General features: G+C 42.2%; 1 long non-coding RNA gene across 5 annotated transcripts in view; it reads right to left on the bottom strand.

Annotated features, from left to right (window-relative positions):
• LOC103880567 overlaps positions 1-27659 on the bottom strand; it is a 95194-nt gene that overhangs the window by 36080 nt on the left and 31455 nt on the right. For 3 of the 5 annotated variants that reach the window (XR_004179721.1, XR_004179723.1, XR_641672.4), the window contains exon 5: positions 7648-7766. This is a non-coding gene — a long non-coding RNA (uncharacterized LOC103880567). Of the gene's footprint in view, positions 1-7647; positions 7767-11635; positions 12581-19811; positions 20865-27659 lie in introns of those variants that run through there. The other 2 variants (XR_002519316.2, XR_004179722.1) reach the window with 2 other exon arrangements.

Below are 27659 nucleotides of genomic sequence, written 5' to 3'. Positions count from 1 at the left end.
ATTAACATTTTTCTTTTTTTTTTTTCAGTGCCAGTTCTATGCCCATTACTGCTGTAGGAACTGAAAATAGAGTGGGGACCCAAAGAATGGTCCTCCCTTCATGGAGAATGCATGCTGCCCTTCCCTCCATTGGATCTTCCACGACATCATTTGAAGATCTCCGTGGTTAGGCTGTCCTGGAAATTCCTACTCAATGTGTTCAAAAGGCCATTTCTTATTCTCTCCCGACATATCAGCTGCCCTCCACTCTACCCTGTCCTTGACTTTCCTGCGTCCATCATGGTTCTGGCATTCTTCTTCCTCCTTCTTCCAGTTGCCCACTCTCTGTGTTGTCTGTGCATTATCTACTCTAATCGTGCAGGTATCATGCCTTTTTGATTCTTCATTCACATCACTTGTCTCTTCTCATATCTCTGGTTAATCACAAACAAGATCCTTAGAAGTTCATGCTAAAAGCCTGCAGAAGACACTTCATTTGCTTCCCTGTCTGCTGTCTTTTCTTATTTTAATTTATTCAAATTGATCTTCAAGTGCTGTGTTTCTGAAACTATGACAAGCACTAGAATTATCTGAAAGTCCTGTGAAAATGAGATTCCCTGTTCATTGCTCTGCAGGGTCACTTGAGGTTGGGCAATCTCACATGCTGAGGCGGGTGGTTCGTGGCGGTCGCTTTGAGAGGCAGGTCCTAGAATACACTGTTTTTACTTTGTAAGTCTCCTTCCTTTTTCTCCTTTGGCTGTCACCCATCAGCTTCAACCCTGAAATTTAGAGTGGCATTTAAAGCTTAAACCTGGCAGGGGTCTTCTCATTGAATTTTTTTCTCCTCCTTCTTAGATTCCTTTCTTTGCTTCACAGGTCTCCTTCCAGCCCAATTCCCCCATCTTTGCTTTTGCTACCTTTCACATCAGAAATGTTGTCATCTTTCCCTTGATTCTTTTAATCTTTACCTAACTGATATGGTTTGGCTGTGTCCCCACCCAAATCTCATCTTGAATTGTAGTTCTCATAATCCTCAGGTGTCGTGGGAGGTAATTTAATCATGTAGGCGGCTAGTCTTATGCAGTTCTCATGATAGTGAGTGAGTTCTCATGAGATCTGATGGTTTTATAAGGGGCTTTTTTCCCGTTCGCTTTGCACTTCTTCCTGCCACCACATGAAGGAGAATTTACTTGCTTCCTTTTTTTACCATGATTGTGTTTCCTGAGGCCTTCCTAGCCATGCTGAACTGTGAGTCAATTAAACCTCTTTCCTTTATAAATTACCCAGTCTCTGGTATGTCCTTATTAGCAGTATGAAAACGAACTAATACACCAACCTTCAAGTTAAACTAAAGCTCTGTCTCCTCTACTTCCCCAGGCTACAAGTATCTAGCCAGTCTCCAAATTCCCAACACGCCTACTTCCTGGTGCATTCCTCTGATATGTCTTACTAGCTGCCAATTTAATGGTGTGTTTACTGCCCAACTAACTAGACTGAGCATCTTGTGAACAAGACTTCATAGTATTCATATCACACTCCCTGGCACATAATTAATATTAAACAAATAACACCACTAATATTTGTTTTCATATTTTATCGATGGAAATCAGGGCTTTTGGTTGAGACCACTAAGTTTTTTGGAGAAATCATCAAAGGTACTTACATTTTCCTATAGAGGGACACATGCTTGTCCCTCTGCCAGAAATACTCCCTTTATACACAATTGTCCTTTGCGTGGTTAACAATGGCTTATCCACTGGGTCTAAGTTTAAAACTCCCTTCTTCAGAGATGTCTCTGACCATCCAGATTAATCTAGTTCTCTCTGATATCATTTGCATAGCACACTATACTCTCTCATAGTATGAATCACACTTGAAATTAGTAATTTTACTATCTTCTCCAACTATTTGTATTGTAAGAGGATTATATATCCTTGCCTGTTATCATATGACCTACAGTTCTTTTCTATGGGAAGAGTGTATTTCCCCACTCCATTTATGTTGCTTCTGGCCATGGGACCTTATTTAGCCAATGAACAAACACAGTGAAATGCACCATTTTTAGCCATCTCTAGTTAAACACCTTACTGGAGGAGTAAATTCTGTACCAGTGGTTCTCAACTAGGGCTTGATTTTTCTTCCCATGGGACAATTGGCAATATCTGGAGATCTTTTTGGTTGTCATGTCTGGGGGTAATGCTGCTGACATTAGTGAGTAGAGGCCAGGGATGCTGCTAAACATCCTACAATATGTAAAATAGCTCCCCACAAAAAGGAAGTATCCAGCCCTCAATGTGAATGGTACCGAGGCTGAGAAACTGGGCTATACACCAATGTCATCTGAGAAAAACTCTACTCCAAGTGTGAAAATGAGCTTTGAAATAAACATCCATTCACTAGTTTAGTGTCCTGGATTTTACAATCTTTCTGAACCTTATTTTTTTTTAATCATTTGAGAAGTGTGTATGATAACTCTACCCTCAAGAAGATGTTGTAGAGATTAAAGAAAATATTGTTAGGTAACGCGACTGGCATACTGGTCTTCAAGAATGCTAGGTCTGTCTCCTGTCCTCATTGATGCTATGTCAAGATTTATTACACACAATCAAGTTTTTTTTCAGAGTCTCGCTCTGTTGCCAGGCCTGAGTGCAGTGGTGCGATCCCAGCCCACTGCAACCTCTGCCTCTCGCCAGGTTCAAGTGATTCTCCTGCCTCAGCCTCCTGAGTAGCTGGAACAACAGGTGCGTGCCAGCACGCCCAGCTAATTTTTGTATTTTTAGTAGAGACGGAGTTTCACCATGTTGGCCAGGACAGTCTTGATCTCCTGACCTCATGATTTGCTTGCCTTGGCCTCCCAAAGTGCTGGGATCACAGGCGTGAGCCACCATGCCTGGCCCAATCAAGTGTTTAATCCTCTAAATAACATTAGGATTTGTGCTAGTATCTTTAAAACATTACTCAGACCATGGCAGCAGGGACTGGGGGTAGGGTATCTATTATTTGTGCTGCCTGACTAATTCTGGAGACTTGGACCCAGACTTTGGTGGGTTGAATCCAAAGGTCCAGAGGCTTTGTTTGTGTTCCCCAAGAGGGCAGGCAGCAGAGCCCATGTGTTCTTTAACTAACTGGGTATTTCTGTTTGCAATGGCAATGGGAAACAGGGAAAATTCATAATAATTCTTACAATGATTATGTGCTGCGATCTTTAGCCGGAATGATCCCTTGGAATGAAAAGCTGATACTATCATGCCTTTGCTTACATCCCTTCAGTGGCTTGTTTTCCTTGGAGCCTGTAAAATCAAAGTCCAAATCGTTCCCATGACTTAGATTGGTCACAGTCTGTCTCTTGTCCTCCCTACTCTAGTGTCCCCATATTGTCCACGGATCTCAGAATATGTCATGCCTTCTCTAGTCTCAGGGTCTTTGCACAGGAAGTTCCCATGTGATAAAATGCTTTTCCCCCTTCTTTTCACCTTTATAACCTCTACTTATCTTCCTGTTTTATGCTATAGTCTCTGTCAGAGAAGATTTTCTCAAATCCTCTAGACAAGTCAGGTCATTTCACCCTGTATTTCTACCATGCCCATTCTCAGAGCTGATGGCAATCAGTAAAACTCTACACCTCACTGTATGCTTACCAGTTAAAACACTGAAGACAATACTTTTGTAATTGTTGATGATTTATTACTGCTCTGAGCCCCCAGTGCCAAGCCCTGGCCACACTGGCCTTCTTTGGAACATTACCTTTTGCCCACTCCCCATTACTCCAAAATCAAGCAACTAAAGGTTGTCTGGCACCATAGCGGACTTTCAGACTCCTGATGTGAGGTTACAGCCAACATTCATTTGGATTGGCCCATATAATCCCTGCTCATATTTCTGCCTTAGGATTATTTGTCTCATAATCATGTTATCGAGCAGTGATTATTTGTCTTTCTGGAAACATTCTAAAATCCAGAAAGCAGGGGTGAGTTTTAGAGTACAGTGGACCTACAATCTGAAATACACAATATGCACTTCTGTTAACTGCTTCTCTTATTTAATCCTCACAACTCCATGTGGTAAGAGTTGTCCAGTCTTTCTATTTCACAACTGAGGCTTCAAAAATAAAAGAGATCCATGTTGAAGGGAGAGGAAAAGAAGAAGACTCCTAGGACCGTAGGCCTGGGGCTGTGTTATCCCAATGCCATCATCTCAGGATATGATGGGAGCTGCTAGGTGTAGAGATAGCTCCTCTTTGGAGAAACCTCCATGAAATGGTTTCAGGGAAAGTCATCGTGGTTATGTCCCAGAAGATTTGCCCTGCAAGTGAAACAGAAGTTTCTCGTGGAGATGTGGAGGGGGCTGCCCTGCTGTGTCAGAAAGTGGATACTCTATGGAACCAAACCCATTATAATGAGATAAGGTTGAGGCTGCTGTTGGATCTTTACCCACTGTAGCTTCCATTTGTATGGTAAGCAGCTGCTAAGATGGCCCCAGATATCACTGCCTTGCAATAGTCCTGTCTTTGTGTAATCTACTCCCCGTGAGTGTGGGCTGGATATTCTGGCTCTCTTCAGGTAAACAGATGATTGAAAAAGTGATGAAATGTCACTTCTAAAATTAGGTTACAGAGAGAATGTGGTTTCGTTTTTGCTCACTCCCTCTTACTCAGGGAAACTAGCTGCCTTTTTATGTACTGCCCTATGGAGAGGCACACATGTCAAGAAACTGAGGGAATGCCTTCCAGCCAACAGCCAGCCAGGAACTAAGGTGCTCAGTACAGCAGCCTCCACAAGACTGAATAATGCCAACAGCTATTTGATTGTGCTTGGAAGAAAATCTCCATTTAGTTGAACCTTCAGATGAGACTGCAGCCCTGGCCAGCAAACAAATTGCAGCCTATGGAAAGACCTTAAGGCAGAGGCACCCAACTGAACCACCCAAGGGCTCTGACTTACAGAAACTGTGAGCAGTAAGTGCCTATTTTTTTAAACCACTACACTTTGGGGATGGATTGTAACACAGCTATTGATAACTAATAGAGTTTGTTACGTTAGTATTTTAGTCTGCTTTTTTAGCTGCAAGATAAAACTAACCCCTTCACATAAACAGTTAGATTTCAACTCTACAGGTTCAGTTTTGACTTTAAAGTTAGCTACTAACGAATCTACACATAAATGTCAGGTTCCCCTAACATAGAAGAGAGGCCTACTATGTACAGGATTATGGACTGTGAATTTCTAGATATAAAGACTTTGTCTCATTCATCTCCGTACCCCAGGGCCTAGACCAAGCTTTATCCTATCATAGCTATTTAATATCTACGGGTCGATTTAAATGACCTAGTTACCAGATAGCTATTATGACCCACGTTTTACTGATAAAATAAAGGTCATGTGAATGGTGTCAGGGCTTTCACCCAAATTCTCAGGCTGCCATCTGTGTATTCCAGAGCTTCCTTAGTGGGTAAAATAGCCTATTACAGACTAGAATGGCAATGTTTTCCTTCCATCACAACATACTAGCTCAAAATAAGCAGGTGGCTTTTTTTTTTCTTTTTAAAGAAAAGCAATGTTTTATTAAAGGATTGTCTTCCAAAAAGGCTTCGTTACTCCTTTTCTTCCCTTTAAGCATAGTGAAATGGCCTCTACCTTATTTCGAAAGGATTTCTGGGATAAAGTTCTTCAGTGATAACACGTTTGAAGTAAGTAACAATTAAGTTATCTTAGTCCTCACTAATAATGTTCGTGGAGGAATTGGTGTTTCTTTCTGAGTTAATAATTTGGTTTGCAGCCAAACCATAGGACTCTGAAGATAAAGCAATTGGCAAGAAATGGTATGTTTAAATACCAGAAAATAGCCCATATCCAAACAGGTGTGCGAGAAAACAGTATAAATAAACAGCTCTGTATGCAGTTTAGCCCGAGCAGAATTGTGTAGGAAACTTTCCTCCTATTCTGGAAAAAATATAACCAAACCAGGCCGCTTGTATCCTCCTTAGACTCCACAGCTGGAAAAACAGTCCTTGTTCAAACAGCCGAAAGTAAAAGTTGTTTTAATTTTTTTTTAATGGCCAGATAAACAAAACCTTGCTAGAGGAATGACTATACTTGTGCAAATATGGCCTTGAGCTAGCATCTTGTGAAAGACTCACCTCTTTTCAACCTTTAAGAAATATGCCTGCTTCTTTGAATTCGCGATGGTCACTTCATGTTGTGTTAGGATATTTTTAAAAAAATGTTTCTGTTGGTACAGTTGTCTTAACCATCTGGGCACTTGACTTAGGGCATTAAGAATATAGATGCCTAAAAGAAGTGCTTGGTTTCTGTAAGATCTGCTATGTGCACAGGAAACATGGTTTGGAGCTCAAAGGGGTTACAAAAACTGTCCATCTTTTTATGCCATTTCTTTCTGGCCAGGAACAAAGGTAAGACAAGAGGTTGGTCCATGCCAGAAAGTCTGAAAGTATGTGGGTTAAATGTTTCCAACTGGGCTGTTTGGTGTTTGGGATCATTTGTTCTTTGCCAACCTGTGCCTAGGGGGGAAAAAGGCAAAAACAATGGAGACGTAGCCTAAGGTTCCTGGAGATATCTGGTATTTGACATGCCTCAGTGGTGAGGAACATTTATGGTGTAGTGAAAAGTAAGTGGTCCTCTGCATTTCACAGTCCAAACCCTGGCTAAATCTGACTAACAAGACAATTACTGCTTCTGAGTCTCAGTTTTCCATCTCTAAAATGGCCTTCTATACACAGTTATGAGACTATATGTAAATACATAACTTGTTAGAGGCAATAACACGTGAAGATTACATGCAGTAATACACATGTAATAACATAAATTATCTTATGACGATTATATGCAGTAGCATGCAGCGGCAGTCACACACTGTGTGCTCCATAGATGGTGTCTTATTTGAACGGTTGTTGCTGCTGTCCTCAAGGAGTTTCTCTTTTGAATACATTCCTCCCTCAACACACACAGGCCTAGATCTTTCTGTCTTTGCCCTGGAATGATTATCTATAGATACTGTGTGCAAAGTGAAATTATGCCAAGTGCTATAGAAATGAAAATGACTGAATCAAGGTCAATTGGTGTGGAAGTTAGGAGCATAGGTTCTGAGCCGGGTACAGTGGCTCATGCCTGTAATCCCAGAACTTTGGGAGGCCAGGGCAGAAGGATAGTTTGAGCTCAGGAGTTAAAGACCAGCCTGGACAACATGGCAAAACCCTGTCTCCACACACACACACACAAAGCTAGCTGGGCAGGTGGGCAGGGTGATGCCTGCTTATAGTCCCAGCCACTTGGGAGGCTGAAGTGGGAGAATCACTTGAGCCCAGGAGGTCAAGGCTTAAGTGAGCTCTGGTAAGTGCATTAGGTTGGTGCAAAATTAATTGCAGTTTCAGGCTCTAGTTTTAAACGGCAAAGACCGCAATTACTTTTGTACCAACCTAATACCACTGAACTCCAGCCTGGGTGACGAAGTAAGACCCTGTTTCAAAAAAAAAAAAAAAAAAAAAAAAAGGTGTAGATTCTAAGTTCAGGCTTGCTTGAAATTCTGGCTCATTTTCTTTCTATCCAGGTAGCCCTGTTGAGTCTCAATTTCCCTATCTGTAAAATGACAGTACTAGCAGTATATTCTTTATTCTGTTTAAAATGAAGAGCTCAAGTGCTAGTGTGTACTCACGTGCTTTCTTTGCGAGTTCAAGCACTCAGACTTCAAATGGTATCTTCCGGAGCTTCTTCAGCTGGATTCTGTCCTCTTCCTCATTTGTCACTCTGCTGGCTGCTCCAGGTCGTTCCAATCTATAAATAACCATTTCAGAGCCAGACATCACTGACTAATATCTCAATCTCTAGGAACAAAGATTTTGACTTGTGTCACACTCAGTGGTTCAGAATGATTGTAACCCAATTCCGGCTACATCCAGAATGAGATGGAAATCCAGCATTCTAGCTGGGAGCGGGATTTTCTCTAAGAAACTACGGTGGATCAGGATAAAAGTTCTCTTTTCCGTTATTCATAAAAGGCAGGGAAGGAGAGTCAGAGTTATGGCTTATGGTGTCACAAGAATGTTTAGTATCATTTTAAGGATCTCTCTCGTTCTCTCTCTTTCTTGCTCTCACTCTTGTTCTCGCTCTTGCTTTTTCTCTTCCCTTTCCCTCCCCGTGGCAAGTATTATAAATAGGCCTCCTTCTTATCTGATCCTCCCCTAAATGTTTTTCATTTGAAAACCACAGTTAATTTTAGATAAATGTCGGAGATAATCTCAAATTTGTGTGTAATATAGGCCCTAGTTCTAAGAAAAACATGACATGTCTGGAAGACCTTGTTTTGGCCTTTGTTCCTCTGCTAGTACCACAGCCAATAGCTCTGACTTCCCGCCCTTTATCTGAGACTAGGTTGTATCTTAAGTCTCCTAAGCCCCTTTTCCAGAAGCAGAGAAACTGCCACCATCTGAAGGGCTCCTTTCTAATCCAATAGTTTCCCAGGAAAGATTTTAAAGCTGGAAAGGGGCTCAGGGGAGTGACGGGTGAGTTCACCAACACTGCTCGCCTGAGCAATTTGCAGGATGAAGTGGCCTCTGTCTTCTGATTCTCACAGGCCAGGCCCCCTCCAGATCCACGTGTAGATAACTGCAGTCGTAAATGTTGTGCAAAGGCTGCTGTACAACCCTTTTAAATAAGAGGCTGTTTTTCAGAACCTGGGCCACATTTGTCCTGGCCTGAGTTAAGAGGTAAAGAACATTCCAATTGTGAGCTTGGATGGAAAAAAATATATTTGAAGTTTTTTCTGCTAACAAGGTATGCAGAGGACTCAAATTCCAGTAAACGAAGGTTAAAGACGGGCTGATTTGCAGAATACGGTCATCACCCCCACCCCTTAATTTTTCCATAAAGTGCCATAAAAAGCCACTGCACTAACAAACATTTTGGGAAGGGAACAAGCTCCAGGCCAAGAAGCCACAAGTTTAAATGGGGGGAAATCTGAGCCCTGAGGCACAGTTTCCTGAGCAGAGTCATTACTCAAGAAGGGATCAGGCATTAACAGAACCATCCCAACCCAGCACCAAAGCTAACGCTTCTCTGGGTGCCCTGGGACAGTGCTGGTCTGGAGAAGAGCGCCAGTGTTCCTCACTGGAGTTACACCCTTACAATGTGAAATGAGAGCATGTCTCAAAGACTCAGCTTACACCTGAAAAACACCTGAAGAAAAACGTCTTGTTTTATTTAAAGGATGAAAAGAAAATGCAATGCAATGCAATTGCAAAAAAAAAAAAAAACCTCCAGCTGGACGTGTTTTAAAAAATTTATTGTTGTGGAACACAGAAAAATTAATGCTAAAATGGATACAGAAGAGTAAAGTCCCCCAAGAGAGCTAGGCCAACTGTGAAGAAGAGGAATATGGAGGAGGGGCTTATCCTACAAAATGCTGACCTCCTACAAAACCATCATCGTAAAATTGGTCTGCTTCTGGCTTGAGAACAGAGACCAGTGAACAGAATGGAGGCCTAGAAGACAGGCCTCTTTATAAATGAGGACTTGAAACATGTTTAACATGGTTTAAAAATCATAGGGAATGGTTAGATTATTTAGTAGATGGTATTGAGAAACTGGTTCACCATATGGAGAAGAATAACATCTATATTTTTTTCTTTCTTTTTTTTTTTTTTGAGACGGAGTCTCGCTCTGTCGCCCAGGCTGGGGTGCACTGGCGCGATATCGACTCACTGCAAGCTCCGCCTCCCGGGTTCATGCCATTCTCCTGCCTCAGTCTCCCGAGTAGCTGGGACTACAGGCGCCGCCACCGCACCCGGCTAATTTTTTTGTATTTTTAGTAGAGATGGGGTTTCACCGTGTTAGCCAGGATGGTCTCGATCTCCTGAACTGTGATCTGCCCACCTCGGCCTCCCAAAGTGCTGGGATTACAGGCGTGAGCCACCGCGCCTGGCCCAATAACATCTATATTTCTATAGTACACAAAGGTGGACTCCAGATGCATATGATATCCAGTATGAGAGGAAAGCTTAAATGGTTAACAAAAGAAAATTTAGAAGAGTGTTTTTACAATGTAGAGGTGGGGACAAACTTTCTAAAGAAGACCTAAAATTACCAAATATAAAGCAAAAAAAAAAAAAAAAAAAAAAAAAAAGAAGTGTTTGATGACACCAAAGTTGAGGATTTCTTTTTAATGAAAAATTATAAAGATGAAGTTAAAAATTAAAAAATTGAAACACAATATGTGCAACATTTACAACTGACTAACAACCAATATAGGATATATGAGGGTAACCTGTAAGTTAACAAGAAAAGGATCATAAAATCCATCAGAAACGGGGCAAAGGGCTGGGTATGGCAGTTCATACCTGCAATCCTAGCACTTCAGGAGGCCAAGGTGGGAGGATTACTTGAGACCAGGAGGTCAGAATCAGCCTGAGCTGCATAGTGAGATCTAGTCTCTACAAAAATAAAAATAAAAAGATTAGCCAGATGTAGTGGTGTGCACCTGTAGTCGTAGCTACTTGAGGAGGCTGAGGTTGGAGGATCGCTTGAGCCCAGGAGTTCAAGGCTACAGTGAACTAGCATCACACCATACACTCCAGCCAGGGCAGCAGAGTAAAACCCTGTCTCTTTAAAACAAAACAAAACAAAACAAAACAAAACAAAAAAAGGGCTGGGCTTGGTGGCTCACACCTGTACTCCCAGGCCGAGGTGGGCGGATCACCTGAGGTCAGGAGTTTGAGATCAGCCTGGCCAACATGGTGAAATCCCATTTCTACTAAAAATACAAAAATTATCTGGGTGTGGTGGTGGGTGCCTGTAGTCCCAGCTACTCAGGAGGCTGAGGCAGGACAACTGCCTGAACCCGGGAGGCGGAGGTTGCAGTGAGCCAGGATCACACCACTGCACTCCAGCCTGGGCGTCAGAGCGAGAATCCATCTCAAAAATAAAAATAAAAGTAAAAAAAGAAACAAACAAGCAAAAATAAACAGAGGCAAAGAATATGACAGGTAAATCACAGAGGTAAAAATCCAAATGGTTCACATAATAATACAAAGCTCAAAATCAGGGAAAAGCAAACCAAATTCAATGAGTTATAAGTTTCTACTCATCAGATTGGTAAAAATGGGAAAGCTGGATAATGCCAGGTCTAAGATGTGAGAACACATGACTCTTCATGTCCAGTTCTTAGGATTATAGAAGTGAAACCGATCTAAAGAATAAACTCACAAAAATTGAGCATCTATGTACATTAGAATCAGTAGTTCCCTTTCAGAATATCCCAAAGAATCCTCACTTGGGTCCAGAAGAGGGAATCTAAGAGGATTTCATGCAGCCAAGACCTGTGATTGCTGGGCCAGAGAGGCAACCAGGGGGTCCTTAGCTGCAGAAATAGGAAAGTAAATTGAAGAGGTGCCCCTTTATGGATTACCATGCAGCAGTTAGAAACAATGATCTGGAATCACTAATTAGCAGTATGTGAAGTTTTTTGAAAATGCAGTACTGGGTGAAAAAATAAGAAAAGGCAAGCAATCAGGGTTGCTTGGAGAATTAAATGGCAATAAAACCTTTGATGTAGCAACTGGCACAAAGAAGAGTTTAGATTCTATCCACAGGTAGGTGGAGAATTAAAAGGGTCAGTCCACCCTGACAAAAGACTCAAGACCGTAGAGATGGGAGTGAAATTTGAAACTATTTGAAAGAGACTTTGTGGACAATCTGCTAATAAATTTTCTTTCCTGCATCCTTTCTTTCTCACTGGGTAGTGGAATCTAGACTTTCACAAGAAAGAAAACTCAGAACATGAAACACTGCATGTGTTTCATGCTAACAGTCTAACATTCTGGCTAACAGTCTACCTGTCCTGGTGTTCCTTAGGAGATTCGAGAATTGCCCTAGCCAGGTGCTGCATTTGCTAAAGTTGATTCTAAGGAGTTTGTTTATGTGGGTTCAGAATTCTTCCCTGTCTCCCTTGACTCCCTGATATGTAGTCTGTGCTAAGTGACCATGGATGGAATTGTACTGAAAGTTCTTTCACCGTGGTTGGTTTAACAAAATCTACTGAGTAACACTTCATACGGGGTATGGAGGAGACAAATGTGATTGGATAGAATGATATTTTTTCCCTTTCTTCTTCTTACCATATATATACTTTTAGGAGTACCCATTATTGCTACTATCTGCTACCAAAATGTCGGTGACCAAACTGTAGAAATGAAGAAGGAAAACAGACAGCTTGTCTAACGTTCTTGCTCTGAAAATCCCAAGAGATGAGATTCCATCTCTAAGCAGGAGGCCAGGGAGTCCTGTCTCAGTGCAGAAGGCTGCAGGGTATTTTACTGCATTTGCGATCAGGGGTCACAGAGAGGGGCAAGGAGCTGGATTCTAAGAATGGAATTGAATCTAGCTCTCTCCGAAGGAAATCCAGGGTTTGGAAAACTCCCAAGGAGCAATAATTCAACTGAACTAACCTGATGAACCGTTTTCAAATGAGTATGGAGAAATATAGTCAAACATTGAACAGCTTCCTAGAATTGAAGCAACTGGGCAAAGGTGCCTTTTATTAGACCTTTGCAGTACACCCAGAGAACCGGTTAGAGTGCCAGGCTGAGCTCCATCTGGAAGAGAGAAAGACTGGATTTTATTCCCCAGTAGAAGGTTCTCTAGAGCAGTGCACACGTTTTTCACTTCCTTATAATTATTTATTCAAAACTGAAATATCAGCACATCAAAGTCAACTCCATGCATTGAGTACCTACTCTCTGCCCATCATCTCCTGGGGCTTTTCTCTATCTTATCTCATGGAATCCTCCCCAGATGCTTCAAGGAAAAGATATGACTCCCCATTTTTTTTAGAAGAGGAAGTCTCAGAGAGGACAGACACATTTTGAAGGCCAGATAGATTTTAAAAAGCAGATCTGGATTCAAATCCAGACAGCTGAGTTCCAAATCTGAAACTTTCTTCAACCTATACTGCTATGACCAGACCCCTTCTAAGGGATGTCAGGCAGCCTAGGGGGTCCCATGAGACTTAGAAATAAAGGGATAAATTGTCCTTTCCTCACCCATTCTCAAGCAAAAATGCTAGGGGAGCAGCTGTGTACTAAAAAGGAGTTGGGGCGGAAATACTGATAATAAAGATAGTGAACTTTTGTTGAGTTACCGGTCAAACATTGTGATAACTGTTTGGTCTGAACCACATTCCTATGAGCTGGCTCTATTACTGTTTCTATTTTTTTATTTGGGGGAATTAAGTTTCAAAGGTTAATTAATTATTTAAACTCAAACAACTAGTACTTCTTGGAATAGATCTTAAATTGGTCTGACTCTCAAATCAGTGTTTTAAAAATACTACTGTAAACTGCTTTCTTGGAATATGGCCATGTGAGTTAGGCGTGGCAGCTATCGTGGTGGTGTTATGGTGGTGGGAACAGCAGTGATGGTGTTTTTTTCATTGTTCTTGGTGGTGGTGATACTAATGATGATAAGTAATTGGTGAAGGTGGTGGTCCTCGTAGTGATGTGATGGTGTTGGTGGTGGTAGCAGTGGAGCTGGTGGTGGTGGTGTGGGTGGTGATAATAGTGATAATGGTGGTAGCAATGGTTGTAGCAGTGATGGCAGTGTTGGTAGTGGTAGTGACAGCTATGGTGGTGGTGGTGGTGTGGCAGCAGGGCCAGAAGTAATGATGGTGGTTGTGGTGGTAGTGGTGGTGATGGAGATGGTGTTGATGGGAGGTGTGGGACGGGCATGGTGATGATGGTGTTGGTGGTGGTGATGGTGGAGATTGGGGGAGTGATGGATGGAGGTGATGGTCGGGGAGGATGGAATGAGTAATCATCATTAATGTCATGTCGTCGTCATGTCATCGTAAATAAATAAATATCCGAATCATGTCATCAGAAATCTCCAGACAAACATCGTAATAATAAATGCGTAAATATCGTCGGCTCGGGAATCAAATTAATCTCATCGTCGAAAATAAATGTCAGAAGAAAAATCAAAATGTCATGCTCATCATCGTAATCGTAATAAATATCATCATCGTCATCGTCATAAATAAATAAATGTCGAAAATCATCGTCGAAAATCTCCGGCACTTCTCATCGTCATCATAAATAAATATCGTCGAAAATCAAGATAAAATAATAAATGTCCATCATGATAGTGGGGAGAGTGGTGATGGTGGCAGCAGTGGTGATGGTGATGGTGATGGTGGTGGTGGTGGGAGAGGGATGATGATCATGATGGTGATGGTGGTGGTGGTAATGGTGGTGGTGGTGGTGGTGGAGGCGATGGTAAGAAAGGGGATGGCAACTGTGGTGGTAGTGGTGTGGTGGTGGTGGAGTGCTGGTGGAAATAGCAGGGTTGTTGCTGGTGGTGGTGATGGTAATGATGATGGTAGTGGTGGTGGTAGTGGTGGTGGTGGTGAGGGTGGGGGTGGGGTGGTGGTTCCCATGACAGTAGAAGTGATAACAGTGATGAGGTGGTGATGATATTGATTATGGAGGTGGTAGCTGTGGGGGTCTTGGTGGTGGTGAATTCAACCTTCCATATAATATCTTCTTTTGAGAAATTCTGAAAAAAGAACACTTCTGTTTTCTCTGTGCCTTTAAAAGTCAATTCATTTGTTTTTTTCCATAGGCTTCAGGAAAGAGGCACTGGCCTTTACTTCTCCACCTCGCTTCACTTCCATGTTGTTGACAAATGTTGTAGTTGCCCAGGATCAGAGGGAGAGACAGACCCTGTGACCACTTCCCCAAAGGCGGCCTTTGGCCACTCCGTGCACTGGAGCACATGACCCTCTGCCTTGCCCCTGCCACATTAACCAGGTGACTGTCTGCCAAGGCCCAGCCCAGTCCAAAGGGAATTGGGATTCAGCGTCCCAAACAAGGCACTGATTAGCTGGTAATCAGGGAGCGATTAGCAGGTCGGGTCACCTGCAGTTCATTGCCCATTGTTCCCTGCAAAGTCCTGGGATATTTGCCACACGGGCTGGCCAGTCTGAATGTCTGAGGATTCCGATGCCTGCAGCTCTGCTGTGTAGATCTGTGATTAGGAACAAATCCTCTGTTCTCTCAGCCCATCCCCCGAAAGAGGCAGTGCGGTGGGTGAATCCCCTTCTCTATTCACACACAAAGGATTTGGGAGAAGAATGGCCTGCTTAGGAGCTCAACAGTGACAGAGAGGTGAGGTCCCAATAATGCACTGAAGAACTGAAAGCAAATTAGCACATTCCTCTTCCTGAACCATGATGACTGAGAGTGGAGGAGCCCAGCAAGTCCACGTCCAGATTGGGATTCTACTGTGATCTTGAGATGTGACCTCAGACAAGATTTTTAACCTCTGAGCTTGTTTACCTCGATTTTAAGAGGGTTAATAATAACACTTGCCTCTTCGGCCTTTGAAGTTCAGATTTAGAAAATGAACATAAAGCAGTTAATACAGTCTCTGTAGCGTGTGACCAATATGGGCTATCACCATTATCATCAGTCATAGCAATATCAATATTTAAAATATTATAATTATTTGAAATACTTTATTTAAAATATGCCTGTGTAACATCACTTCTAAATGAGAGATAGCCCCTTTGTAGGAGGCCCTGATAAGGAGGAGATGAGATAATTCTTGTAAAGCTTTCATCACAGGACCTAGCATGTAATTAGCACTCAATAAATCATAGTAATAATGGTGATCACCGTCATCATTGTTTGTACTAAGTTGAATGCAAAAAACTATTTTGTAGCATTTTTCACTATATTGTAGCATGTGATCATGAAAATTTAGACAAAGCATTTTTTTTTTAAGCTAAAAGGAGATTAATGAAATTATTCATGGCACATTCACACCATTGGACACTGTTCAGCTTTATAGTCTATGTGCCCTTCCACCACCTAAAGATCTTGCTAAAATTATCATTTGACAAATCCGGGGTCAGCACAAGATTACACATTTCCAGTGCACTCTCAAGTGATTCCAGGGCTACCAGTCCATGGACCCCACTTTAAATAAACAGGATGTACACTTTTACAATAAAAAATGTGTATACACATTTATACAGAAATATAGAAAAAAATTCCTAGGCTACACTCAAGATGGGGGACTGTGTTTTTCACCCCCTTCACTAAACTGTACTATCTTTCCCAGAAATTTAATAACAAACATCTAAAGAAAACATTTAAAAATGCAATAAACTTTATTGATGCAAGTTCTTCCCTTCTCTTAAAGTTTGTCACACTGCCAGGTTTTCCAGCAGATCCTTTGCCAGGTCTGCATGCCTGATGCCATGATTTTCTCCTAGAGCCACACTAGGCCTTTTCAGCATCCTAACCACAAGGAAATCACATTAATGCGTGCTCATTCTGGAGGCTTCAGCTCTCCAAGGAGCAGGTGGGCCTCAGCTCAGATATAGCTGCTGGCCAGAGTTCAGGGCCCAGAGCCGTGCAGGCCAGCCAGGTGCAAGATGGACAGTTATTAACTCAGAGAAGCCCAGAGAATTTCTAAAGTCTGATTCTGGCTGCACTTGGAAAGGGCGTTCCAGTTAACATGGTGGGGTGCTTTCTACACTTTAAAGGAGCTCAAGGAAGTCCCTTGTACAAAAGAGATGGCTCCACTAGCCCTTCCTCTAAGGGGTGGCCTGAGAGCAGACACTTGTGATCTAAGGGTAGGCGGGCATAAGGTCTTTTCTTCCATTTGAGTCCCCTCAACAGAGACTGGGATACTTACTTGGGTACTTGAGCCCAGTATTGATCTTATTCTCATCAGACTATTTCTGTCACTGAGAGGTTGACAGAAGTCTGAATGAGCATCCAGAGACAGAATTAGATAGAACCTCAGTTGAATTTTGACCTTGCCATTTAATAGCTAAACTGCCTTAGGCCTAAACAGTGACTCTGTTTCCTCTTGTGGAAAGTGGAAGTGGCAATGCTCTGGTCTCTCCAGGATTCAAAATTATGGAGTTAAAGATCCCAGTTTCTAGTTAGGTAAAAGTGGGCTTGCAAACGCCAATACTAGTAATTATTATTTTTATTCGGTGTTCACCATCCTTTGCACCTTAACATATACCTTGTAGCTGCCTAGATAAGCCCCCACCCACTGCCCACCTGAGATCCCTGGTATGGAGTCCCATACCAGGTAAGTAACTTCAACTTACTTGAACATAAGTTCAAGTACGTTATTAGAATGCTTCTCCAATTTAGTTATGCACAGAATCCATCCCTCTGTGTATCAGGCAGTGGCTAGAGGAAAACAGATACCTACAAAACCTGGGTGGTGGGAGGAGAGTTTACTAAAGGGGTATGTAACTGAGGTGAGGGCAGGACTTGAGGAATAAATAACAAACAGTAGCATGGATAGGGGTTGAGGAGGTACATTCCCACCCAGCTTCTGGCTTTCAGTAGAGAGAACAGCCAACTTGTCAAGAAGGGGGATACCAAGGAATAAATAGCCCGACCTCTGTCTTCCCACCCTCCTGTGTCCTCCTCATGCTTTTGCCAAGATCTTGGCTTGGCTTCTCCTCTGATTGATTTCACCCAACTTTCTGATATTGGCAGGCAGCTATCTTATGTGCCCATGTTACACTCTCATGATAAAGCTGCATTTCCTGAGGGGACACCAATGGATACCCCTCTGCCTGCCATGCAGCTGAGAGGTTAAATGTATGAAAAGCAAGACCATGCAAGTCATTTTGAAACTGCTCTGGAACCCTCACGGGGCCCTCCGTTCTAGACGTCCAGTCCCACTAGTGATCTGACTATGAAACCCACTAAGAGACTTCCAGAAGAAGACGACCTCTAGAAGGAGAAAACTTTTTTCCACGCTTCCATGGAACAAGAAGATGCCGTCCCTTTGGTGGAGCCCAAAGGGAAGCCATGTAGTTGGCAAGAGAAACTGTTGCTATCATCTATGAAAGGTGCTTCCCGGGGTTCCAGAGGAGGGTGCAGAAGGGGAACAGTGAGTCTGGAGGGACAGATGGAACATTCCTGCAATGCTGTCAATCCATATCTGACCCTCAATTCATGAAACCTTCCAGACAACCCACCCTGACATATCCCTCTCTTCTTAAAGCTCTCACACACCTTTCTTTTAGCATTTAATATTTGTAACCTCAAATGAATGATTTCTACACGTGAGTCATTTCCTGAGTAGACTGTCAGATCCTTGAAGGCAGGAAGGCAGTGTAATACAGTGGAGAATATCCTGTGTCTTCAAATAGTTATGAAGATTAGAAAGGCAATCTAAGCAATATCCTTAGCATATTACCAGGTGCACATAAAAAGTGATGAATAGACAGATTTATGACTATTCGTTATTTTTTTATTCTTCCTATCCTTCACCATGCTGAAGATACACCACTATTACGCACACCTTCAAAAAGAAAACTCATCATTTCTTATGTATCTTCTATGGGTCATTTACTATGGAGAAGTTCAAGTACGTTATTAGAATGCTTCTCCAATTTAGTTATGCACAGAATCCACTGAAAGTACAGAAAAAAATCTGATATATTATTTTTAGTACGATGTTTCTAAAAAATATTTGGAAAATAAAATTCTGTTTTACCTCCCAATGCTTATTGCTGCTAAGAAACTATAAAACAAAATAAATTAATACATTTAATGCAAACAAAGCTATATACATTTTACTTAAATGCAACAGATGATATAGTTTTGATGAAACTGATTCAAAACTTACTACACCAAAGCGGTATTGAATGCTGCTGTACAGGTACATTTCCATTCACCATGCCTACACGTGGTTTGATGACTCACGTGTCCCGTCATTGCTCCCCATTTACACTGGGCACCATGATGTTATTTGGCATTGATTTGACAGAAGTGCATCATTTTAACTTTATTTCCCTTTTATTCTTTTTTCACTAGTATAGCCAATCAAATTAGTATTAGATCTTGCAAACTTTGTTTGCAACCGGCATTAAAATGCAATGGCAGTTCTTTAACGGGTCTTCCGGATATTGCAGAAAATGCTTCGTCAATTTTACTTTGGATTATCATTGCAATGAGAGCACATGGTTCAAAAGTTCCAGCAGCAGAGGCGGTTTTCCCACCCTGCCCCTGGAATATGGCATGTGGTACAGGCATTTTGAATCACAGCTTGTTTCAGGTGGGTATTGTTATCTGTTTTCTATTGGAGGACATTTAGGCTTGGGGGTGCGGCGGGGTGTTCAGTCACTTACCCAGGTTCACTCACCCAAAAGTTTGAGTTTCTACATCCAGTCTTTTGACTGATTGGTCTCATCTTTGATTATTATTGAAGATTAATGCTACATTGACACAGATTGATGATGAGAGATGAAGGGGATGTTGAAGAGATAGAAAGCAAATAGAGAATGAAACATGCTTGACCAGAGATGGTAACATAAACCCTGTCCCTGGTGCCTTGTTGTCTTGGGTGCTGCTGTGTTTAGGTCAGGAGCAGTGGGAAGTCTGGAGCCATATGGAAGCCACACAGCCACACAGATGAGGCAGACTTCTAAGTGGGACCACTCTTGGCACGTCCATGTTGAGCTCAGCAGCAATCAGACCTTGATGAGTTGAAATACTGAAAAGGAAAGTTCTAGGTTGCTCGTCATCATTTAATCTATGCACCTAGTCCTTGGCATTTCCTATTTCCTGCTTTGGGCTGAAGCTGGACATTCTTTCCCAGAATCCTTTGTGTCAGTCAATCCTTTTGGGATTCAAAGAGTTGTGGGAATGGTAACCTTAGTTCACATCCACATTCTACGGGGAGAGCACAAAGCTGGGGCCCTCTCTGCCCCCAGGAAGTAAAAGACGCTGTGAAAGAAATGTTGTCAACCAATGTTCTTACTACAGAAAGCCAGGGGAGGTGCTGTTCATCCTTCCAGTTCCAAGTGATGAGAATTTAGGAAATAAATAAATTTGGTAACTTATAGGCACATGTGATAAACTCTCTCTCACCAGGATCTGATAGACTAGTAGTTAATACAATTTTTGCATAGCTTGCATTTCCTGATAATACAGATGGATCTGCTATTAAAATTCCACTTTCCTTGTAGCAAAGTTAACTTTTTGTTATTCTAGAATGGCAAATTGAGTCAGTGAAGTTTCGGGAATCACACACACATCAGGTAATGCCATAACAAAAGTCCTTTTTGCCTGCAGTATATTTTCAGGACAATGAAACCATTCAATCATTGCCCAGAATGATAATTATCTTTTTGGACACATGACCTCATATTCTGAATCTATTAAGCACACAAAATCTGAAAATGAGTGGTATTAGTGATTCTATTGAAATGGATGCAAGGGAACTGAAACAAAATAAAGCCAGCTTTAGTTCTGTAATCCCCGAGAAAAATACGTGCTAAGAGGATGGGTGACTTAGGACACTTAGACAAGAAAAACCATCATGGAAAAATAAAACAGTAGATGCACATGTCTTTTGCCTTACTAGATGTCTGAACTTCATTGCTTCAGGGCACATCAGCTTGGGGTAGAGGTGGGGAGGGGAGTTGACTCAGGTGTGGGTAACAATTGTGATGGCCTATGACCGAATTCCACAGTAAAGTGATTGGTACCCCAATCTCTCCTCTGCTCTTTCTGTTTTTTGTAATCATCCTAGATAGACATTAACATTTTCTGCAGAAGCCAACTGACAGAAAGATCAGCTACATCAGAAACAGCTGCTTCCAGTAGTGTCACCTTCATTCTAGGGGCAACTTCATCCAGAGTCTTAGAACACCATTTTTTAAAGACCCAAGTGCAAGTCATGCCAAGGTGGGGTGTATTAGAAGATGTGAGGCCATCCAGTGTAACTTTCACAAACCTTCTTCACTGACACAGACCCATTGGTGATCCAGGTAAGAATACAGGTTACTGGCATCTCTCCAACATAAGTCAGCACTCTGCCTTTCTCCAACATTCTCTGCAAAGAAACGTGAATCTAAATTCATACTATATTCTTCATATGAATCTCCATGTCCATGTCCTGGTCCTCACATTCCATGGTTCCAAAGGTCATTGTTTTTCTTTCTCCTTGAAGGACTAGAAGTGGATTATCAGGCAAATTGAAACCTTGGGCAATTCCCAGAAGTTCTAAGGTAAGAATGCTGATAAAGTGTCTCTACTGTCCATCTTTTACCCCTCTCATGCCCCTTACCTCACCCCCCTGGAGACCTAGATTAAAAATACTTCAGAGCAGGAAACCTGGTTGATGGATTGATCAATCAACCAACAAGTATTTATTGAGAGCACCTAATTCTTGCTCAGCAAATGCTGACAGGAGCAGATGGTGCAGTGACAGGTAACAGAGGACTCTTCAAAGTCAGGTAGAGGACTTGAAACTGAGGCTCAACTCACCGTGTCTTCATTCAAGAGACAGCAGTTGAACACCTACACACAAGCTGCACAGCATGCTTGGAAATGGGAATAAAAAGGGCAGATAGACTGCTATCCCATGGAGTTTATAGTTTATCAGGGTAATAATTCTTTTAAGCACTTAAAGTTAATGTGCACTACGACTGGAAAACAGACTGCTTAGGCAGCTTACGGTGGTCAAGAAAGTGGGGACATATAAAGCTGTTTTAGCTTTTTGAGGCCTGGAAGGATACAACCACACAGTGACCGGGTAATGTGATTTTGGGAGCAAGATAGATTGAAGACTGGAGAGTGAGTAGCATCCTTCCAAAATTCACGTCCTCCCAGAACCTCAGAATGTGAGATTAAGTGTAAATAGGGTCTTTGCAGATTTAATGAAATTAAGATGAAGTCATATTGATTTAGGGTGGGTAATAAATCCATATATCCAATGACTAGTGTCCTTGTAAAGACACAGACACAGACAGAGGTAAGAAGGGTAGATATCAGAGTGATATGGCTACAAGCCAAGGAATGCCAAGAATTTCTGGCCACCAGCAGCTGCTTGGAGAGTTGCATGGAATGTATTGTTTCCTAGAAACTTTGGATGGATCACGGCCCTGCCAACACCTTGATATCAGACTTTCAGCCTCTAGAGCTACAGGACAATAAACTTCTGTTGTTCTAAACCACCCAATTTGTAATAATTTGTTATAGCAGCCTTGAGAAATGAATGTAGGACACAACTGACTGGAGTGAAGAAGATTCCTGGTTAAAGCATATGTGAGCGCTACCGTGAAAAATGAACGCCAAGGTGAGAAAGAACGGCAGGTTTCTATTTGTATGGTTGTGTACAAGATAATAGCTGAAGGCCCTAATGAAATAAACAGAATATGTCTTTTACAGCTTGTTTTATAATAAACAAACCACCTAAAGAGCCTGAAGAGACAAAGATTAAACTTCTCAAGCCATGTCTCCGTTTATGGAACAGAACAAAAAAGGGAGAAAGCGAATGAGTTACTGACAATATTCCATTGGACTCAGTAGATATTTATCAAGCCTTGCCTATTTCATACCTCTAAGGAACGCACAGTGCGAGTTGGGGGTAAAACTAGAGAATTTCAATCCAAGGGATATAGGCAAGGATTGAAGTAAGCTGAATGAATAGAAACAGTGAAGACAAAAAGAAACAAATGTCCCAGTCTAAGGATGATTAGGATGTCTTTGCAGAGAAGGTGACATCTGTAGGGAGGATGAAAGGATCCTTTAGGGTCGGACAGAAGGCAGAAGGGCAGAAGAGAGAAGAAAGCCCAGAGCATACTATCGTATCTCAACACTCCTTGAATAGTCACTATGTCTAATCTGGTGCCTTGTATAGCACAAAAAGGCACACAGAAATGGTGGAGTGAGTGAATAAACGAATGAACTAATGAAATGACCCAGAAGCCAAGAGAGGAGAGCACTTTCTTAAGGAAGAGGGGATAATGAACATTGTAAAAAGCCAGAGAGAGGCTGAGAAAGACAAGTATGAATGTCAAGAAACGAATAGGTCAATAGAACATTGAAGAAATAGGAGCTTAGGAGAAGTCAGAGGCAATTCTTAGCAGCTGAGAAGAAAGGAGTGAGCCACGAGGAAGAAAACTTGTGCTGATGAAGGCTCAAGGAGTACGGCTGAAAAAAAAATACGGGAGAGAGGTTAATAAAGAGTGTTTGTGAATTAACGCCGGAACAGAAATTAAATACCACATGTTCTCATTCGTAAGTGGGAGCTAAACATTGAGTACACATGAACACGAAGAAGGGAACAATGGATACCAGGGCCCACTTGAGGGTGGAGAGCAGGAGAAGGACGAGGATCAAGAAACTAACCATTGAGTACCATGCTCATTACATGGATGACAAAATAATTTATATGCCAAACCCCTGCAACATGCAATTTACCCATGTAACAAACCTGTACTTGTATCCCCCAAACCTAAAATAAAAGTTGGAAAGGAAAAAAAGAGTGTTAGAGAGGAAGACTGTGTCTGAAGATAAAGGATAAGGAAATTTGAGGATGCTGGAGACAGGAGTCACACAGTTTCTCAGGAGCCAGGGGTGGAAGAATAAATGAAATAACCAACATGTATTGAGCACCTACTACATGCCAGGCACTAAACTAGCTATTTTCAAATATCTTTCTGTTTAAATAATCTGGAAGCTACACTTCATGGGAAGTGTTAGTTTTAGAAAGAATAATGGATTTCTCTCTAATGATGGGAGTAGAGGAGACAAATGAATTTTATAAGCAGATGCGTTGAAAGAGGTATCTTTTCATTCATCAAGTATCTACTGGGGATGCCCTCCATGCTGGACACTGTATAAAGGGCCTCAGATATATCACCTAATGGGAACCTTAGAGCACCCCTAGAATGTTCTATCATGGTTCTCATCTTAGAGACAAGGATTTCATAGATAAGCTCTGTGAAATCTTTGCCAAATTATTTCAACATGCAGGTAATTACTGGTAAAATGATTCAAAGCTGAGTATGTCTGCACAAACAACTACATATGTCTCAGCCTCAGTTTCTACATCTGTATAACTTTTCCTCCCTTGGTGGTTGTGAGCTTGAAGCAAGAAGAAAGTGCTCACTAAAGGACAGTTCTTGTTTTTAATCTTACTTTATTCCTTTGGAATGAGGCCATTGGGTCCTCACTACACCCTCACCCCTCTACCAACATTCCCCATTCTTTTCAGGATTGAAGACGTCCTGGAGCCCCCAAACAGGTGTCAGCAGCATCACCACATCAGATCAATCTGTAAGCTTGGGCACGAGATGTTTACTCTTTGCTCCCAGAAAAGAAGCCATGTTGGGAAGGCAAGCTAAATACAGAACATGACCCAAAAGCAAAGGGCGTCTCTGAAAGGGATAATGCAGACTGAGACAATAGTTTCACAGATCAATTGGAAACCTTTAAAGGTCCACTGATGAGCTAGACTGCAGGGTGCTCCTCTTCTATAAAAGGAAAATAAAAAGGATCAATAAGAAATGAAAACTGATATTAGATGACTGTGATTTACTTTCTGCTACCAAGGGATCTTCTCCAAGCTGGGTCTCTGGTCAGACTTGTTCATTCCCTTCCAATCCCCTATGATGAGATCCCAGGGTGGTGGAGTAAGATAAATAGACACGGAAACAGTCCCCAAAAATGGCTGCAGTAAGGCCATACAGCATACCTAACATATCTACTGGTTAGCATAAAAACAAGTAATTTGTCTGAATGCAACATGTTGGGTGTAGGAGGAAAAATGTATGCCTTAAACCTCAACCCATCACCCCCCACTCTTCAATCTGTACTTATGTCTGTGTATCAGCAGTGTGGCGAATTCTAAGTAGTTTTCTGGTGCATTTTAAGGATTCATCTACTAACTCTGTGATCTTGGGCAAATGCTTTACCTCTCTGACTCTCAGTTTTCTCATCTATAATTATGTCAAGATTATCAAGATAAAATAATAGAAATGATTATTGTCACCTTCCTCATCCCTATCATTATCACCCCATCACTGCCCCAAAAACTAATGTCAAAATGGCTGAATGCCCACGCGGCTTTATAGGAGGAGATTTAAGAGCCAGAGAGACCAAATTTATTAGCGAGGTTGTCTTGAGCAAGCTGTGAATCTTGTCTGATCTTCTTGCAATTCATCATGGACTTGGACAACATCTTTTCTGGTTATTATGAAGACTGCAGAAGACACGTACATCCCTTAGCACAGTGTCTCCTACATAATGAGGACTCAGTATGGGTCCTTAGTCTTTGCCCTAACTCTAGTCTGTGACAGTGTTAGACTAACTTCTTGGTGAGCCCATGCTGACCACTGGGAGTCCAAGTTGACTCTGAGAAAACCAAAAGAAAGGCAAACAAAAGGATCTATTTGTGGGAGGGAGAGGGGATAGAAAGCCACATAGTCTGGTTCAGCACGAGACTGAGCGGGGTCTGGGCAGTTTCAGCCCCCCTGGAGAGAGAACATCCCACCACTGCTACCTCTCCTCCTTTCTCCTGCTCTAGTGCAGAGCACACAGCTTCGCCCCTCAGCTGATTGGGTGCCTGTGGGCAGTGCAAAGAGATGTAGGGCTTCTCCTTCCAGCACACAGCACTGGCTACTGGGGGGTTTCTGTCTCCCCCACCCAACCACCTCCACCCTCACCTTGCTGCTGGAATTCTGGGCTCCCTGCATTCATGGTGCAGGATAGCAGGGGCCATGGATCAAGATGACTCCCCTCCTGCCATATGTACTGATTCATTCAGCACTAACTGAGCCCCAGCTGTGTGTCCACATCTTGCTGGACAGTAGGCGACACGAGGCAAATGAAACAAAGTCCTTACCCTGAGGCCATACTACACTGAGCAGTAATCTCGGACATCACAAAATGCCCTGCTCTCTACCACTTCATTTTGACTCAAAGGGAAAACTCTTGAGAATTTACAATTCTATCTGATATTTTTTTTCAGTAACTCCTTAACATCTTTTATCCGCAAAACTCATACCCTCCAAAACCCACCCTGAATCCTGCACACCTCACTCATTTTCCTCACGCTCCTGAGCCTTTTCCCTCCACACTCTCCCCTCCTGGTTTCGTGTTCTGCAGTATCTTCTTTCCCATGTTATACTTGGATTTTACCCCTTCCTCTTGTCTATGTTGCTCAGTGGCCAGTTTTCCCCAGTGGAGGCTGGGGACATTCTCTTTCTACATCCCTGTCTATCTCTACTCTGAATAAGTCAATATGCAAAAGTCTGGGTGTCCAACTCATCCCTCCCAGAAGGGATTCTCTTTAGCCTAACAGCCTATTATACTTGTTGTGGGTGGCCTACGGTGTGTCTGGTGAGGCATATGCAGACTGTAAAAAAGAAAAAAAAATTGGCAGGCCAGACCCCTTTTTTTCCTACTATCTGACTAATAAGAGATTCTTTCACTATAATATTTCTTCTGCTATTCTAATTGTTCTTACCACACTCATTGCCTGATTCCTCTGGGTTCTCTTATATCTCCATTTTGAATTCTCTTGTAGGCACTGTGTCTTCAGTAAGTGTTTGCATTTTGAACATAAAGAAAACCTCTGTGTGTCCATTTCTTTCTCCTCCACTTTTCTTTTCTTGACACGCTAATTAGAAGTGGGAAAGGGACTGACATCTGTTGAATGCCTCTATGTGCCAGATGTTATAAAACACTTCCATGGATCTATCTCATGTAGAAGAAATTAGCCTCATTTTAACAGCGAGGGAACTGAGGAGAGAAAGCTTCAACCATGTGTTCTAGCTCACACAGAAGAACATGAAAAGCCTCCAAGACTTCATGCTATCTGTCCCTTGAAATGTACACATGTGGCTGACATATGCAAACACATGCAAACCCAGGCAGTGGGCCCATGTGACATTCATTATAGAAAGTGTTTCTTTAATCATCTCTCATTCCTGACTCCCACTGAGGTCCTCATAATGGGTTTAGAATTACTGTCTTCTAAGTGATTCTGTGTGCAAAGCTGTACAATGAAAAGGGTACAAATTTGAGCAAAACTAGGGCAGAGAGTAGACCCAGAATGGCTGAAATCAAATCCCAATTCTTATTATTTGGGTGACCTCGGGTTATGGGGATAACAGGAACACCTTCCTCATAGGGGTCTTTCCTCCTTACTGCCTCCTCCTGAGGACTGAGGGTGAGGATTATTTAGGTAGGTGTGTGTAAATCACATAAATCCTTGTTTAGCCCATGGTAAAGCTATCCAAATGGACAATGTTGATTTTATTATCTGTAGTCTTGTTGGCCTTTCCACTTGTTAGCCGTAAGACCCTTGGATACCTCTCTTGACATCTCCGAACTTCATTTTTCCTGTTGGTAACACAGGGGTAATACTTCCCACATCAAAGCTTTGCTGGGGACCTCTGATCAGATAAGCCATGTAAAGCCACTAACTCAGGGACTTGGCTGTAGCAAGTGCTTTCTTGCTTAATACATGCCAGTTCCCTTTTCTCTGAGAGAGCTCAAAGCACTGCTATTCACTTAGGATCAATGGAACAAGCAAGAAGAAGAAAACAAAGGAAAAAGCAAACACTGGGGGCTACATCACGCTGAAGATCAGCTTCCTGGGGGCAGTTCCTACCAAAGAGTCATCTGTCCTGAGTAATCAACTGGAGTCTCCCCTACCCCTTTCCCAGGTGGTCCCCCAAACTGGTTGGTGAGTGGTGCTGCAGATGTGGCTTCCTTTATGGGCGATGGTGTTGATGGAAAAGATAATTCATGCCTGCGTTGAGTTCTCTCTGAGTCACTCCAGAGCCCAGTGATGAAGGAAGAAAACACCCCTGATCAGTACCACATTTCCAGATTT

Source organism: Papio anubis, chromosome 18 (genome assembly GCF_008728515.1).
Source record: "Papio anubis isolate 15944 chromosome 18, Panubis1.0, whole genome shotgun sequence".
Taxonomy (NCBI): domain Eukaryota; kingdom Metazoa; phylum Chordata; class Mammalia; order Primates; family Cercopithecidae; genus Papio; species Papio anubis.
This window is presented reverse-complemented; position numbering and strand designations above follow the sequence as displayed.